This window comes from Leuciscus leuciscus, assembly GCF_965113295.1.
Source record: "Leuciscus leuciscus genome assembly, chromosome: 6".
Classification (NCBI taxonomy): domain Eukaryota; kingdom Metazoa; phylum Chordata; class Actinopteri; order Cypriniformes; family Leuciscidae; genus Leuciscus; species Leuciscus leuciscus.
In genome coordinates, this window is record NC_138730.1 from 1,469,014 (window position 1) to 1,483,858 (window position 14,845).

Genomic DNA, 14,845 nt, shown 5'->3' on the forward strand with positions numbered 1-14,845 from the left:
TATAAATAAACCACAGATTTGAGCTTTAAACAACTACATTCTCGCCTGAAAAACTCTTAAAACTACATTTCATGATACAGAAACAGTAGTATTATATGTCAACTGTATTAAAAAATGGCGCTTCTTATGTTGTCATTCTGCCTTTCAGCTGTCAATCAAGCTGTCAATCAAAGTTAACCACGCCCTTATTGTCATACATTTTATATCTAAATACTATCTAAACTAACGAGTTAGAAAAAAATTCACTACCCTCGCCGTTGTCAGGCACTCGGAACCTATCGAAAAATCCAATAAAAGTCCATGGGACCAACCTGTAAAAACATGATTTTATGCTGTGAAAACGGACATTTTAACATGGGGGCTATGGACATTTGCTCCCTTTTGGGACCTTCCCCTAGCGGATTTTCGATGTATTGCAGTTTTTCGCACTTCCGGGTAGGCTTCATTTTTCAGATCAGAATGTTGCCCCTTGGTGTTAACGCGCTGCTGCTCGACCCCTAGCCACATCCATTGTTTACGCCCAGCGCGTGCTCCATCAGCTGGTCCGAGGACTGTGGGCCGTTGGCATGGTATCTCATCAACTGTGCTGTGAGTAAATAAATTGAGTCATAAACCTTCAGTGGCGCCCAGGTATCCGATCAACCACTTAACTGTCACCAGCTCTTCTACATTTTGTTTTCCTTAAACATTATATAATTTTCTTGAGTTTATTGTTTTGTGGATTAACTTTATATATATTTTCTTTTCCATTGATTTGAGTTTGCTGGATCTATTATCCATATATATGTATATATTCTGTGTGACATATTTGGTGTGTGACCAAGTTTATGTATGTGTATGTTTCTTATGTGGATACCTTGAGGGCAGCCCAAAAGAGGTGTTTCTCTATTTTAAAGCCCATGTTGCAGGTTTTTTTTTTTTTTTTGTATTAATATAACCTTGTATGAAAATACCATATGAAAAGTAAATGCAGGATTAAAAATTGTTTTGCAAGACATAAGGGCACAAATTTAATAGAAAACGTGACCGTTTCCTTGACCGTGTTGAAAAAACGCTTTTTTTCACCATCGCGTCATATGACGTCACATGAGGGAGTCGTTCGCCGGCTCTGCGTTCGCTCAATGCGGAGTAGGTTGGTATTCAGTTGGAGCGGTCATGATTCAGTGTGTTTTCGGTGCTTATTGTATTTCAATTAATCATCGTCGTGGTAAATGATTATGAATTATGGCCTGTCAGGACACAGAGTCCACAGGTTTCCGAATAAGAAAAAGGACGGTGCGATCTTCCGTGCCTGTGTGCGTTTTGTGCAGGGTAAGAGACGGGACTTCACTTCTGCTTCTGCTTTTGAATAACGCGGTAGTGTGTAGTGTTCACTATAGACCGGATGATTATAATCCCGGCGATATGTGGACACTGTCCCGGCTCCTTCATTGGGTCGCCCGCGGTGACGGTCCGCCATCAGCATGTGGTTCGGCCGCCGGCGGGAAACATGACGCTCACGGATCCGTCAGAGATCACATATTGTACATCTGTTTTACAAAATGTGCCTTATCTTAATTTAATTCATTAACATATCCTACATAAACTTGTAATGCATTTATGTGTTTGTTATTAGTCTGCTGCCAACACTTATTATTATTATTATACATATAATATATTATGTTCTATAATTCATTTTCAATCTGTACAAACCGACTTTAATGTTTGTGTTGGCTGTTTCTACAAATAAAGTTTTTATACAGTAAGACAGTTGTGATTGTGATCATTTTTTGTATTCATCGTCACCAAATGGGTCAATTCAAAGCCTTTATAAAGTCCCTCTTCCTCTGGAAACTGTCTCCTAATGGCTGACACACACAACACATGCAGGTAAGGGTCTAAATACTAGCTTTGCTATTGCCTGATACATGATGATAATAATCTGTACAGTGTTGTGATCTGAGCATAGTGTTATACATATCGTCAGGCTAACGTGAATACATCTATAAGCTAACACTGTTCTCTTGCCCTGTTCTCCTCACACCACAACTCACCGTTGCTCTGTCTAACCCTGGCCTGTCCTGCTCACTTGGCTTCATATCAGGCTCATAATTATATGATATCATCATATATATCAATTATATGAATTATATATATCATACGAGTAAACATTTAGGCTACAATTCCCCCAGCTTTCCGAGCTGTCATTGCAATCCATTGCTTTCCTATTGTTTACTTTGACCGCTCTACCTCATGTTGCGTCACTTCCGGTTCGGCGGTTTTCAAATGCGGAAGTAAAATTTTCTCACAAAAACGACTCCAGAAGCCTAAATAGCGTTTTATAAGTATATGTTTATATTTAAATCTAGTTCCTACATTATTTTTCTATACATTGGCTTACTGGGTACTCTAACCTGCAACATGGGCTTTAACATTGGTGGCTGTTGTGCCCATTTCTGTCCACCCAGCATTGTAGGGGTGACCGGACGCGGCACCTCGATTTGATGAGCCAAACTGATGTGGTGAACTCTTTTAAAATTGTGTCTTAAATTGCCAGCTGCTCTGTTTAATGTTTTTGATATTGTGTGTGTGTTTCGTGTTATTTTTTTCTTCTCTCTTCAGAATTGGGGCAGCCAGTGGCAGAACATAAGCGTCTCTTCCCGATTGGGGTGGTGGGTTCTTTTGCCTGAATGCTGTGTTCACAGTGAGGTGTGAAGTGAGTGTGCACGTATGATCGCTATATCCGTTCTGCTAAAGAGAGCCAGCGCCCCATTCGGAAGTGAGCGTCCGTGTAATTTTGTGTCCAGATTATTTTTGATTTATTGGTGTTGTCTTAAATAAAATTTGATACGTTTTATTGAGGAAATAAAGTTTTGTACTATTTTCTACTCCATGTCTGATACCTGACTCTGATACAACGAACCTTTGAGCCTTATTTAATTACAGGGCATTTCGCCGGAAAGAGGCCCCCGGGTGGCGTAGTCGGTAACTTTCTTAAATCTTTAGTGTACCTCTAGTCAAAGCTGCCACATAAACTAAGGCCTAATCTCGGCTTAATCTAAGCCCGGTCTGTGAAACCGGGCCATATTGTATAGACTTAGTCCCCGACTTATCTGAGAACACAATATCTATGCCAGCAACATATATGAACATTTATGTGTCCAAACATGTGAAGAAAATATTTGAGTTCATCCATATATGATACCATATATCTGCATATATTACAGTATAGTATTCGTTTCTCGCATATATGGACAACATTAAGTATTAATATGTGACATACATATTTGTTTTCCACATATTTAATAAATGTATGTAAACACATGCATGTGATACTGATGCATTTTTAAAGCTGTGGCATATGGTTATGATACTTTGTGGATGTATTTGTCAAAAATGACAAAGAAAACACTGCATATATACTGCATATATTTGGTATTCACACAATACAGACACAAAATCTCCAACTATAGGCATTTAATTACAAGGCATTCAGATATAAGATACATATATGCGTCTTCTTACATATATTTCACATTTACTGTATGTGCATATACAGGAAAATATATGGCACTTACATGAAAACGTCCATTTTTGCTATATTTTGAAATATATGTTTCATATGTCTATGTGTTTTACATATATGAATTTTGCATATATTCTCATATAGGCAGCAGACATACATACATTATATATGTAATTTACATATATTGACATATATTACATTTCTGTATGGGAACTTCACTTTCACTTTATATATAAAGCTTGCAGGACAACTTGGTTGGCATTGCCTTTTCAGCGTGAGAAATACACGGTGTGGCGTGTGAGCGTGTGAACTGGTTGAATTGTGTGTGTCTCACGGCCAATGCGTGAGACTTGAGAACCCTGTGATCATCAGCAGTTGTGGAAACACGAGGAGAAAGAGTGTAAAAACTCAGTAGACCAGAGGATACAACATCTGCCACCAGAAAATTCACACATTACCACATGACAGCTGAGCACGAAAACACCAATCAACCACAAAAGCAGTCCGTGAAGAGCTCGACCGTTGCAAGTGGACTCTAAAAACCACTCAGTTGCAGCACTACAGAAATGAACTTCAAACTTTAACTTTTCCCCCATATGCTCAAATGGTTTAAAAGGCTGCTGAAGGGTGGCAGGCAGCCAAAGCTTTTTAATCAAACAAGCAATGAGTTCCTCACTTCTCAAAACGGTGTTTGCATAATTCACAATTTAACAGTAATCCATCACTTCCAACCAGCAGGAGGGCCTGAAGACTTTGCTACACCACAACTCAAATGTAGCTTTTCCTTTTTTTGCCCAGTGCAGTCCACATATTGATTAAAACAAATCTGTTGGATTGAATTTGAGTGTTTTTTTTTTAATCCATTTATAGGCCCCAGTGACTCCAATTGCCATAGTAACCATGCATCAGAATATAAACTGAATAGAAATTAACAAATACTGATAATCACAAATATTGATAAAGGTTTACATGAGCCAAAGTTAACTTGGTGCAGAAAAACGGACACATTCTGAGCACGTAAACACATTCAGTAATGTTTTTTTCAATGTTACGCATAAAGAAGTATAATTTTCGCTGAAGTTGGAAGTCCCTAAAAAGACTTGATTTAAAGTGCACAGAATATATAGGAAGAGTACTAAGTTTATATAAAATATTAACCAGAGCTTGCATGGAAATCAGAAGAGAGTTATTTGTAATATTGTTGTGTCTTTATAGAAGTGTTTCATATCGAGTCAGAGACTGTCCTGTATTCTCTCTTTTCTATCATTAATATAATTAAAGAGCTCTCAGTTCTCCTGTATGTGTTTCTGTCTGTGATTATTTGACAAATAACAGCTGAGTTGAACTGAGAAGGTCCACTTCCAAAAGAGAGAATCCACTTGCTCGTATGACTTTAATACAAAGACTCCACATGGAAAGAGCTCTCGCTCCGCTACATTATTGCAAAGATTCCACATATTTTACTACTTATCAGCTGTTAATCATCTGTTTTCTATGTGAATATACAGTAAAATGTAATTTATTCCTGTGATCAAAGCTGAATTTTCAGCATCATTACTCCAGTCTTCAGTGTCACATGATCCTTCAGAAATCATTCTAATATGATGATTTGATGCTCAAGAAACATTCATTATTTGAACATACATTGACATACATTACATGACATACATTGTTGAAAACAGTTGTGTAATTATAATTTTTTTAAATTATTTGATGAATAGAAAGTTCAAAAGAACAGCATTTATCTGAAATCTAAAGCTTTTGTAACATTAAACACTACCGTTCAAAAGTTTGGGGTCAGTAAGAATTTGCTTTTGGGGGCAAAGCATACCAATATCAAGTTTTTCCGCGCACTTTCACGAAATGCATAGATGCAGCCCTGGCACCTCTGCGTCTGCAGGGTGTTCGCATCATGAACTACATCGACGATTGGTTGATTCTGGCTCATTTGCATCAGTTGGCGGTTCGACATCGAGATGTCGTTCTCGCCCACATGAAAGAGTTAGGGTTACGGCTAAACACCAAGAAGAGTGTGCTTTCTCTATGGAGGGGTCAGAAAGCTCTCGGATTTCATCAAAAATATCTTCATTTGTGTTCCAAAGATGAACGAAGGTCTTACGGGTTTGGAACGACATGAAGGTAATTAATGAAAGAATTTTCATTTATGGGTAAACTAACCCTTTAATGTACTACCAATTGTTGGGGAAAAAAACAAAACAAAGCAACTTATGATGTTTACCTGAATAGGAAAATCAAACACCTACGTACTGTATATTTCAATGTAGTTTATAGTTTGTCTAGCACTAGACTGTATCCCTTTCCCCAAAACCAGAAGAATATGCAATGACAAACGTGCCTAGTTTTGTACTAAGCTATAAAGAATAAAACTGTAATTATGGCCATAAATTATTGCAGTGACTATGTGAATTTAGTGGACAGTATTTGTGTAGTGCACTTACACTGACATACAAAAAAACGTGTTTAAGGCGAGACACGGAAGGCAAAAACATCGTCTTCTTTCAGACTGTGGTGAAAAAAAGTCCGAAATACACTTTATTTTATTACACTTTGTCTGTTTGCGTCAGTAGATTTCGCATAAATTCAAAGTTGTCGTTGTAAATCATCCCGCCGATCCGCGATCTCTGTCTGCTCTTTGTCATCACAGGCACCGCTGGAAAGCTCTCTCTTCACCGTACAATGCTGTCGGATCCAAATATGGTAATTTCCTTTTTATCAGCAACCAATCGTGAAAGTAAAAGGGCTGAATGCGCAATCTCATTGGCTGATGATAAATCTTTAAAGCCCGTTTTCTCAAAATGACCTTTCTCTCATACTCCAAGTTCGAAATCTCCACTTCAGCAGTAGCGTGGGAAGGGGGGTGCTGTGGGGGCTGCAGCCCCCTCGTCATAGCATCAGCAAGTGGGGGGCTGTGGACTAACATAATATTGTACTTTTAAAATGTGAAATAAAAATAAATAAATGGACAGCGTTAACTAACTCTCTTATGCCTAATGTAGTGAGTGTTCAAGCTACGGAGAAAATGAAATAAAGTTTGAATTTGTCATGCTTTGTTCAGATCAGAGCTCGTGAGCGGAGATTGAACGCATTTCTGAATATTCCGCTCCCTCGCTCATTCCGCTCAGGGTCGCTCGCTCAACCCAGAACGGCCTGCTGGTTCGAAAATATGTGGAATAAGGGCTGCCTCCGACTAAAGTTTTCTTCTAGTCGACTAGTAGTTGTTCATTTAAGCCATTAGTGGACAAATCGCCCCTTTATATTAATTGTATTACTTAAATAGGCTATATACAGGATAATGAGCGTGTACATAATATAGCCGCACTCAAGCGCACGGCCGCACGCGTAAAGATTGCCACAAAGAACCGGCAAAAGTATGAATGTGTCAAAAATAGTGTGGCGTTAACTCAAGTTGAGGGAACAGTAAATCTCTAATTTTAATCCGACTACGCCACACTGGGGGGCACCAGGGAAATAACTCCCACGAAAGACACACAGGTAAGTGTTACCATTTGGACAGGCAGAGAACAGGAGACATGAGGGACAATACAAAAATACTTTATTATAAAATGATCAGCACCAATAAAACTCGCTCTCAGGACTCACACATAACAAATACTTCCTCCGAGCCAAGCTTGGCGGGAACAGGGCAGGCCGGCTGCAATCCCAGAGGTTGTCCAAATCCACCTCAAGTCACCGCAAATCAAACCAGCACACCCACACCATAAGGACGTGTTGTCAGCACACACAGCACACGGGGTAGCACACGGTGTAACACAACACTCGAATGAAGCAGCTAGCCTCCCCCGTTCCACGCCAAATCCTCACTGGCTCCTGGAGAGAGAAGAAAAGGGACTCGTAGTAACAATCAAAATAAAATACACAAAATAATGAAAAGAAACTAAAGTAAAGCCACCCGATATGGCAGCTATAATACTCCAGCCCACTAACGGTGCCTTCCGCCGCTCAAGCTGACAATCAGCAACTAGTGGCACAAAAATAACAGGACCGGGGAGGAAAGGAAAACAAACACAAACTTATATTATAATTATAAACAAGGAAAATGCCACAAGTAATCACACAAAACAGAATTTACCACAAAGTAAACCCACTGTTAGACAAAACCAAAATTCAAAATAAACAATATAGAAAACAACCTGGCAAAAAAATAATAAAATAAAATAAACTATATAAACAAAACTAAATAACCCTGGTAAGCAGCCGGGCAGACGCAAAGCTAGAGAACTAGCCTTCCACCATACCAGCCATATAATCACCAGGCGTTAGTCCAACAGCACAAATAAACTAAACAAATTTAACTGAGAAAACATTTCCGGGAAGCAAAACAGCAGCGGCGTCGCGTGCAGCGTTTTCCACTATGGATTAGAGACTGCGATGATCCATTCTCCATTCACCTTCAACAACGAAACACAAGTCACTTATATGTCCCGAACCCCGAGTGTGAACAAGGGAGAGGTTACTTACAGTTTAGGTAAAACCATGATCGAACGCAACGTTGTATGGTTACTCACAACCGGTGCTGCGGCTCTGTTTACTGGCCAGCGTTCACCCGCATCTGCCAACGCGTTCTTACTGCTACATGTGACATGATAATTACCCCAAACACAGCGATAGAGCTTAGGATGTATATATCAACGTACCTGAAAGCAACTCCGCCAGAAAACTGTTACCATGCCATCGCCACCAGCCCAGCTATAAATAAACTATAAATGAAGCACATTACTAAAGTAATCCGTGTATTTACACTGCAGAAAGAGAGTGCAAACATACCTTAAGGGGACCGAGAACCGAAACAAAATGCCAGGAAGTGAGGAGCACTGACCTACAAGGACCTGTGAGCCCGTCAAAATAAAGGTCCTTAAATAGTACGGCTGCTTCCCCCTTATTGGAGTATCAAAGCCCCACTCAACAAAGACCAATCGGCAGGCCAAATCACTTATCCGGCCACAATAGCAAGGAGACATTTAATTGTTTATTAATAAACTGGTGTTTTCTGTGTCGCTGCAAAGATGAAGTTCGCGATGCGGACTCACCATGAACGCCAGAGAGAAATGCATGTGAAATGCACATTATTTCATATGGATTACATAATCAGAGAGTAGCCTATTTCTTTTCGTTTTGAATAGTTTCGTTTAAAAGTAGACATTTCAAGCTTTCTATAATATATAGCCTATATTTCTCAAATCTGTGAGGCACAAACTGAGTTTCGACGCCCTCCAGTTCACGTGCAATGCAAGTGATTGTGCCGGCGCCTTATTACATTGTCTTCTATATATTTGCTTCTTATTTATTAAATACAGGCAATTGGTTGATAAAACATTGATCAAAATTAAGATACAATTTATACAAAACGAAAATCTTTTAAAAATAGTCTTTCTACAAAACAAAACTCAATGAAGTGGTCAAAATCATGTCTTACGTCCATGTCTCGTCATATTGCGCATCTCATGATGTATCTTTATCTTTCTCATGCTGCATACGCTCACTTTCATAATCAACATTGATTAAATAAAAAAATAACATTAGCCTATAATATTTAAACATAAATATGAAACTAAATTTACATTTACATTTTACATTTAGTCATTTAGCAGACGCCTTTATCCAAAGCGACTTACAAATTAGGACTAAATTCAGCGAGTCATCATAAAGAGGCAAAAGCAACAACAACGCAAGAAGTGCTCAAAATACGAAGTTCAGGTATTATTCAGAGTAGCATAAGCCTGATAAGTGATGTTTCAAAGGGAAAGGAACATTTTTTTTCTATTTTTTTTTTCTATAAGGTTAAGTGCTCACGGAAGAGATTGGTTTTCAGCTGTCTTTTGAATGTTGTCAGGGATTCTGCATTCCGGATGAGGGTGGGGAGAGCGTGTTTTAAATGTTTTCTTTAATGGCTACAACACATATACAGTACAGAGAAATTTCATGTCTTGTCGTCAGCCACAACATAATGACGTCACATATTTTCCAACCCAGCCCTCAGCCCTCAGCCCCCCTCGCATGAAACAGCTTCCAGCGCGCCTGCACTTCAGTAGCATCTATATACACCAAACTCTCCAGTCTTGTACCTAGTTATATTATGAAGACATTTACAGAGGGATTTGTAAATATATTATTCCTAGCCTGATTTATATAACATTTTATTCCAAAAAACATGGCGAAAATCATTTAAGGCTATTGACAGTATATTCTGATTTACAGGATAACAAAAGTAGATATCCATAAATCCCTCTGTCATTTTTTTCCCCATCTAATATGTGAACACAATGAAAAAATATTTTTTAACCTGGCTTTATCCAATACTCAGATTTCATTTTTTTAAATATATACAAATTAGTGCATATTTAATTAGATATTGCCTAATTTGCATATTTAAACATTAAATTACAGAAAACTTGTAATACATTTTTTTTTTCTCATCTTAATCAACTGGGCAAATTTCATGGTGATATCTGCTAGTTAAAAAAAATACCCTATTCACCTGTAGTGTCTCGCCTTAAAAGACAGTAATTTAGCTTTGTCTTACATTAAAGGGATAGTTCACCACAACATTTTTATTGGCTGTTAATTTACACACGCTCAGGCCATCTAAGATGTAGGTGACTTTTTTCCTTCAGTAGAACAGTGTGGCGACGGGGGTGTGATAAAGCGAGGTCTGCAGCGGGGGAACGAGTGCGGAGACGAGTGGTGATAACCCTTACGGAACGAAAATATATTTCCATATTTTTATGATCAATATATTATATGGTGTAAATACACTGAAAAATATATGACATAATATATTGGGTTAATATATTGTGTTATATATTACAATGTACATAAGGAATTGGCGCTTTTCATTTATTGAAAAATATATTTACAATATATTTACACTGTAAAATGTATTTAGTTGAGTGTACTTGGATAACGTGGAAAAAGACTGCCTTAAATTTTACAATATATTAACGCAATATAGATATAATAAAATATGCAATATATTTTTCAGTATATTTACACCATATAATATATTGACCACTGTTAAAAAACAATCTTACATCTTGGATGGCCCGAGGGTGAGTAAATTAACAACAATTTTTTTTATTTTTGGGTGAACTATACCTTTAATAAATGTTTTTTACTGTGACAGCAGTTACCCATGTCATATTGAAATCAACTCACGCACCTCACAGACACGGATGAAACTGTTGGGATCCTCCTTTAGGTAATATGGAAGTCCGAGCAAAGCAGCTGCTCTTCTCTTCTGGTTTGAAGTCTCAACACACACAAAAAATGGGAACGTTAGACAAACTGTGACTGTCACTGTTGTGTTCTGTTTAGTCTGGTTTCATTGGACTTGTCTGTCTGTCATCATGTCACGTGTCTTCTTCACTGTCATGTGTCTTCTTCACTGTCATTATTAGTTCAGTTGTATCACCTGTGTCTAGTTAATCATCATCTACATCACCTGTGTTCAGTTAATCGTGTTCATCTGTGTTAGTATTTAAGTTCATTCAGTTCAGTCAGTCTTTGTGTGTGAGTATTCTGCCTGCACCTGTTAGAATTTCTATTTAGTAAAAGTGTGTATTGGAGCCTTTTTGTCTTCACCTTCTTCTGCCTGCACCACACCCTGACAGAATAATGGACTGCCCTAAAAATGGACGATAGGGTCAAAATGATCGTCTTGGCTCAGGAGAGCCAGAACTTTTTTCCTTTGCCCTGGGCTTTGCAGCCTTGCCGTCACCAGCGCCCTCGAGGACGAGAGCCAGAGGACCTTGTTCCTGATCAGGACCACTTTCAATCGTCCCATTGATCTCCCTGACACCACGGGACTGAACTGGAGGGAAACTGTCCTCTGGTGTCAGCCCTCGATCAGGAACACAGTCAGAGCCGGGGATTCCTCACGCCATGCCTGAGCCCTTGTCTTCAGCTAAGATGGCCGCCGCCTCACCGCCTGAGCCCTCAGCCAAGATTGCCGCCGCCTCCACCTGAGCCCTCAGCCAAGATGGCTGCCGCCTTGCTGCCTGAGCCCTCAGCCAAGAAGGCCACCGCCTCGCCGCCTGACCCATCCGCGACCCAAACTCCACCTCAGCCCAACGGTCCATTAATGTCCCCTTGGCTCCTACCTCCCTCCGCTCCACCGTGGCCCATCTGATCACCAATTTCCGGAAGGCTCCCTCGTCCCCCCGGATCCACCTTGGTCGCTCGTCGACCTTCCCTCACCTCTGGACTGCACTCCTCTGGCTACGCTTCATCCCCCTGGCTCCATTGGACTCCTCACTCCCTTCCTCCTTGGTCCTCACTCCCTCTGTCTCCACCGTGCCCATCTGTGTCCCTGCCTGCACCTCAGTCGCCAGAGCCGGCGGCCCCACCATGTCCCGCCGGATCCTCAGTGTCGCCTGGACGCGTCGGCTCTCCACCCTGGTCTCCTCTCTCACCTGCTCCGCCCCCATCAGTCGGCCCCCTGGAGTCGTCAGCCCTGCCTCCTCCATGGCTCCTCCCTCCGTAGTCTCCGCCCTGGCCACCTGCACAGCCTGCTCCGCCCCGGCCGCCTGCACCGTCTGCTCCACCCTGGTCCCTCCTGCCTTCAGTCTGCCCTCACCCACTCTTCATCCTCCTCCTGAGTCCCCTCCCTCCGCAGTTAGTCCTTCCACGGCGCGAGGACGCGCTTACCGGGAGAGGGGAGTAATGTCACTGTTGTGTTCTGTTTAGTTTGTTTTCATTGGACTTCTCTGCCTGTCGTCATGTGTCTTCACTGTCATTATTAGTTCAGTTGTATCACCTGTGTCTAGTTAATCATCATCTACATCACCTGTGTTCAGTTAATCTGTGTTAGTATTTAAGTTCCTTCAGTTCAGTCAGTCTTTGTCCATTATCTGTTGTACTTAGTGTGTGAGTATCCTGCCTGCACCCGTTAGAATTTCTATTTAGTAAAAGTTTGTATTGGAGCCTTTTTTCTTCGCCTTCTTCTGCCTGCACCACACCCTGACAGTGACAACTGTAGGACCAAGCATGCTTATAATACTTATTTCTGATAACACTGGGGCTGAGTGCTGATGTGTCATTTACCATCACAAAATGTTTCATTGCATCATATTGCATTGCATATAATGTGTGCTGGTCAACTAGTCTAAAATTAAGAAACCCCTAGTAATAAGTAAAACAACAACATAGGAACATTGTGTGTACATTTAAGATGGGCTACTTAATTTATTATTCCAATGTCCAAATATGATACTAAATTCCACAGAAAAAAAGGGCTTCTATTTGTGACATGCTGTCTTTGCATTTGAACATTGCACATTTTAAACAGGACACGCATTAGCTGAATAAATGTTAGCCAATACAAACATATTTATAGAAAACAGTTGACAGTGAATAGACAGGAGTCCAATAATAGCATAACGAATCACTTATTCTAAAAAGAATATCAAGTATAAGTTAGACGAATCCGACATATAATGAGCGCTGTGTTAACGGTAAAACGTACGTCATTTAACAAATTTTAAAAACACTGATGGATAATACAAAATGCTTTCTGACATTTTGACAGAAAAAAAACAAGCAAGAACAAAATTTTAACTTTAAAAGTCAATTTTCATTTTACAATTATCTTATGTCTGTGTGCGCACGTCTGTGTTTGTGAGAGCTCACGCAGCACTGATGCAACGGTACTTTTTAATCCATAATTAACTAACGCGATAGTTTTCATACAAAATAAATATGTAACACAATTATGTATTTTAGTTATTATTAACACAATAACGTAACCAGTGATGGGAAAAACAGCGTTACTAACGGCGTTACTTTTTTCAGTAACGAGTAATCTAATTGATTACTCCTCCCATCTTAATAACACCATTACCGTTACTGCCCAAAAATGTGGTGCGTTACTATAATTTAAGCTGTTTTTTTTCATCAGACCAACTATATCTCTGACGCCGGTTTCACACGTGTTAGCAGAGCGGAGGCAGCGCAGAAGCAGTCCGTATGGTGAGCGGGAGCAGCACACGCCTGTTTTGCTTTCACACTGGCAGCGTTTGTTGCGCGCAGCTGAACCGCGGCTTGTGTAGGCTACAGACTTTTGTCTATACTGTATGTGTGCTATATTAATCTGTCTATTCTTTATTTTTTGTTTTTATATTGAGTTGTTTGCTCGTGGGCCAGGGAAAGGTTGTCAAAAACACTTTTAAATGACTTGCAATCGGCACCAAGAGCCACTGCAACTTCATCCCATGCTTTTTCCTTTGCCTGCAAGTCTTTATAAAGCACATTATGTGGATCATAAATAACTTTATGCTTCTCAACCTCCACGATGAGATGAGTGTCGTCCATTATTGTCGTCTTTTCAGGTGCACTCTGAAGACCACCGCCTGTGACACTTTAGAGAACAAGATGGCTGCAAATAATCTCGGCTCAGCCGGTCTAGCATGAAAACTATAGCAGGCCTCCGGAATCCAAAGACCAGCAGTCAGGTCACCCTGGATGGGTTTAACTCTGATCCTGAGCTTGCTAATGCTCTCAACCAATTTTATAACCGCTTTGATACCCTTGATTTTAGTAATGAAACTCAGGAACTGAGAAATAAATTTGAATATAACCAGCACCCTGTAATAGACCAAAAAAAAGTGGAAAAAGCATTCCGCTCAGTAAAAGTAAATAAAAGTCATGGACCTGAAAAAATCTGTGGTCGCTTGTGCAAAAGAACTGAGTCCTGTATTCCACTTAATGTTTAAGAAGTCCTTACAGACACAGCATGTAGCCAAGGTATGGACGGAGGCTGTGGTAGTTCCTGTTCCCAAATCCAGTTGCCCCAAAACCCTTAATGATTTTAGACCGATTGCTTTCACGTCGATTTTAATGAAAATCTTAGAAAAATTGTTAAGGTCAGAAATCCTACTGGAAACTGAGCAAGAGCAGTCGAAGATGCCACAGTTACCTTGCTGAACTTACTTGTTAAACCCCTGTTAAACAGTGCCCCTGTGACAACAAGCTTGGACCCCCTTGTGGCCCCCCTAAATGTAGAGTGTGAAATAATTTTTACAAAACTTTTTTTTCGCAATAGTTTTTTACATCCGTTATTAGACCTATTAGACCGTGGCAACGCGGAACAGAAATGTCACCCACACATTTTCTAGAGGGGCTGTTTAAAGCGGAACACAACAGTGCGTAGAACATGCATCTGCAGGTTTTTTTCTACTCAGAAGTTGGTGGAAGTTTTGCGCGAATATTATAATTGAAGTCTTCAAGCAAAGAAGGAAATATAGAGGTAAGTAAAATTGTTAATATGTTGTATTATGTATATGTAAATGCATAACGTTAGATCAG

The 14,845-nt window shown here is 40.0% G+C and overlaps 1 long non-coding RNA gene across 1 annotated transcript; it reads right to left on the minus strand.

Annotated features, from left to right (window-relative positions):
* Positions 1-6,692: 6,692 nt before the first annotated feature.
* LOC309502048 lies at positions 6,693-8,472 on the minus strand. Its single transcript, XR_014207091.1, has 4 exons — positions 8,312-8,472; positions 8,182-8,244; positions 8,006-8,116; positions 6,693-7,935 (listed from the first exon to the last, which is right to left on the minus strand). It is a non-coding gene; the product is annotated as an uncharacterized lncRNA (long non-coding RNA).
* Between the last annotated feature and the right edge of the window lie 6,373 nt (positions 8,473-14,845).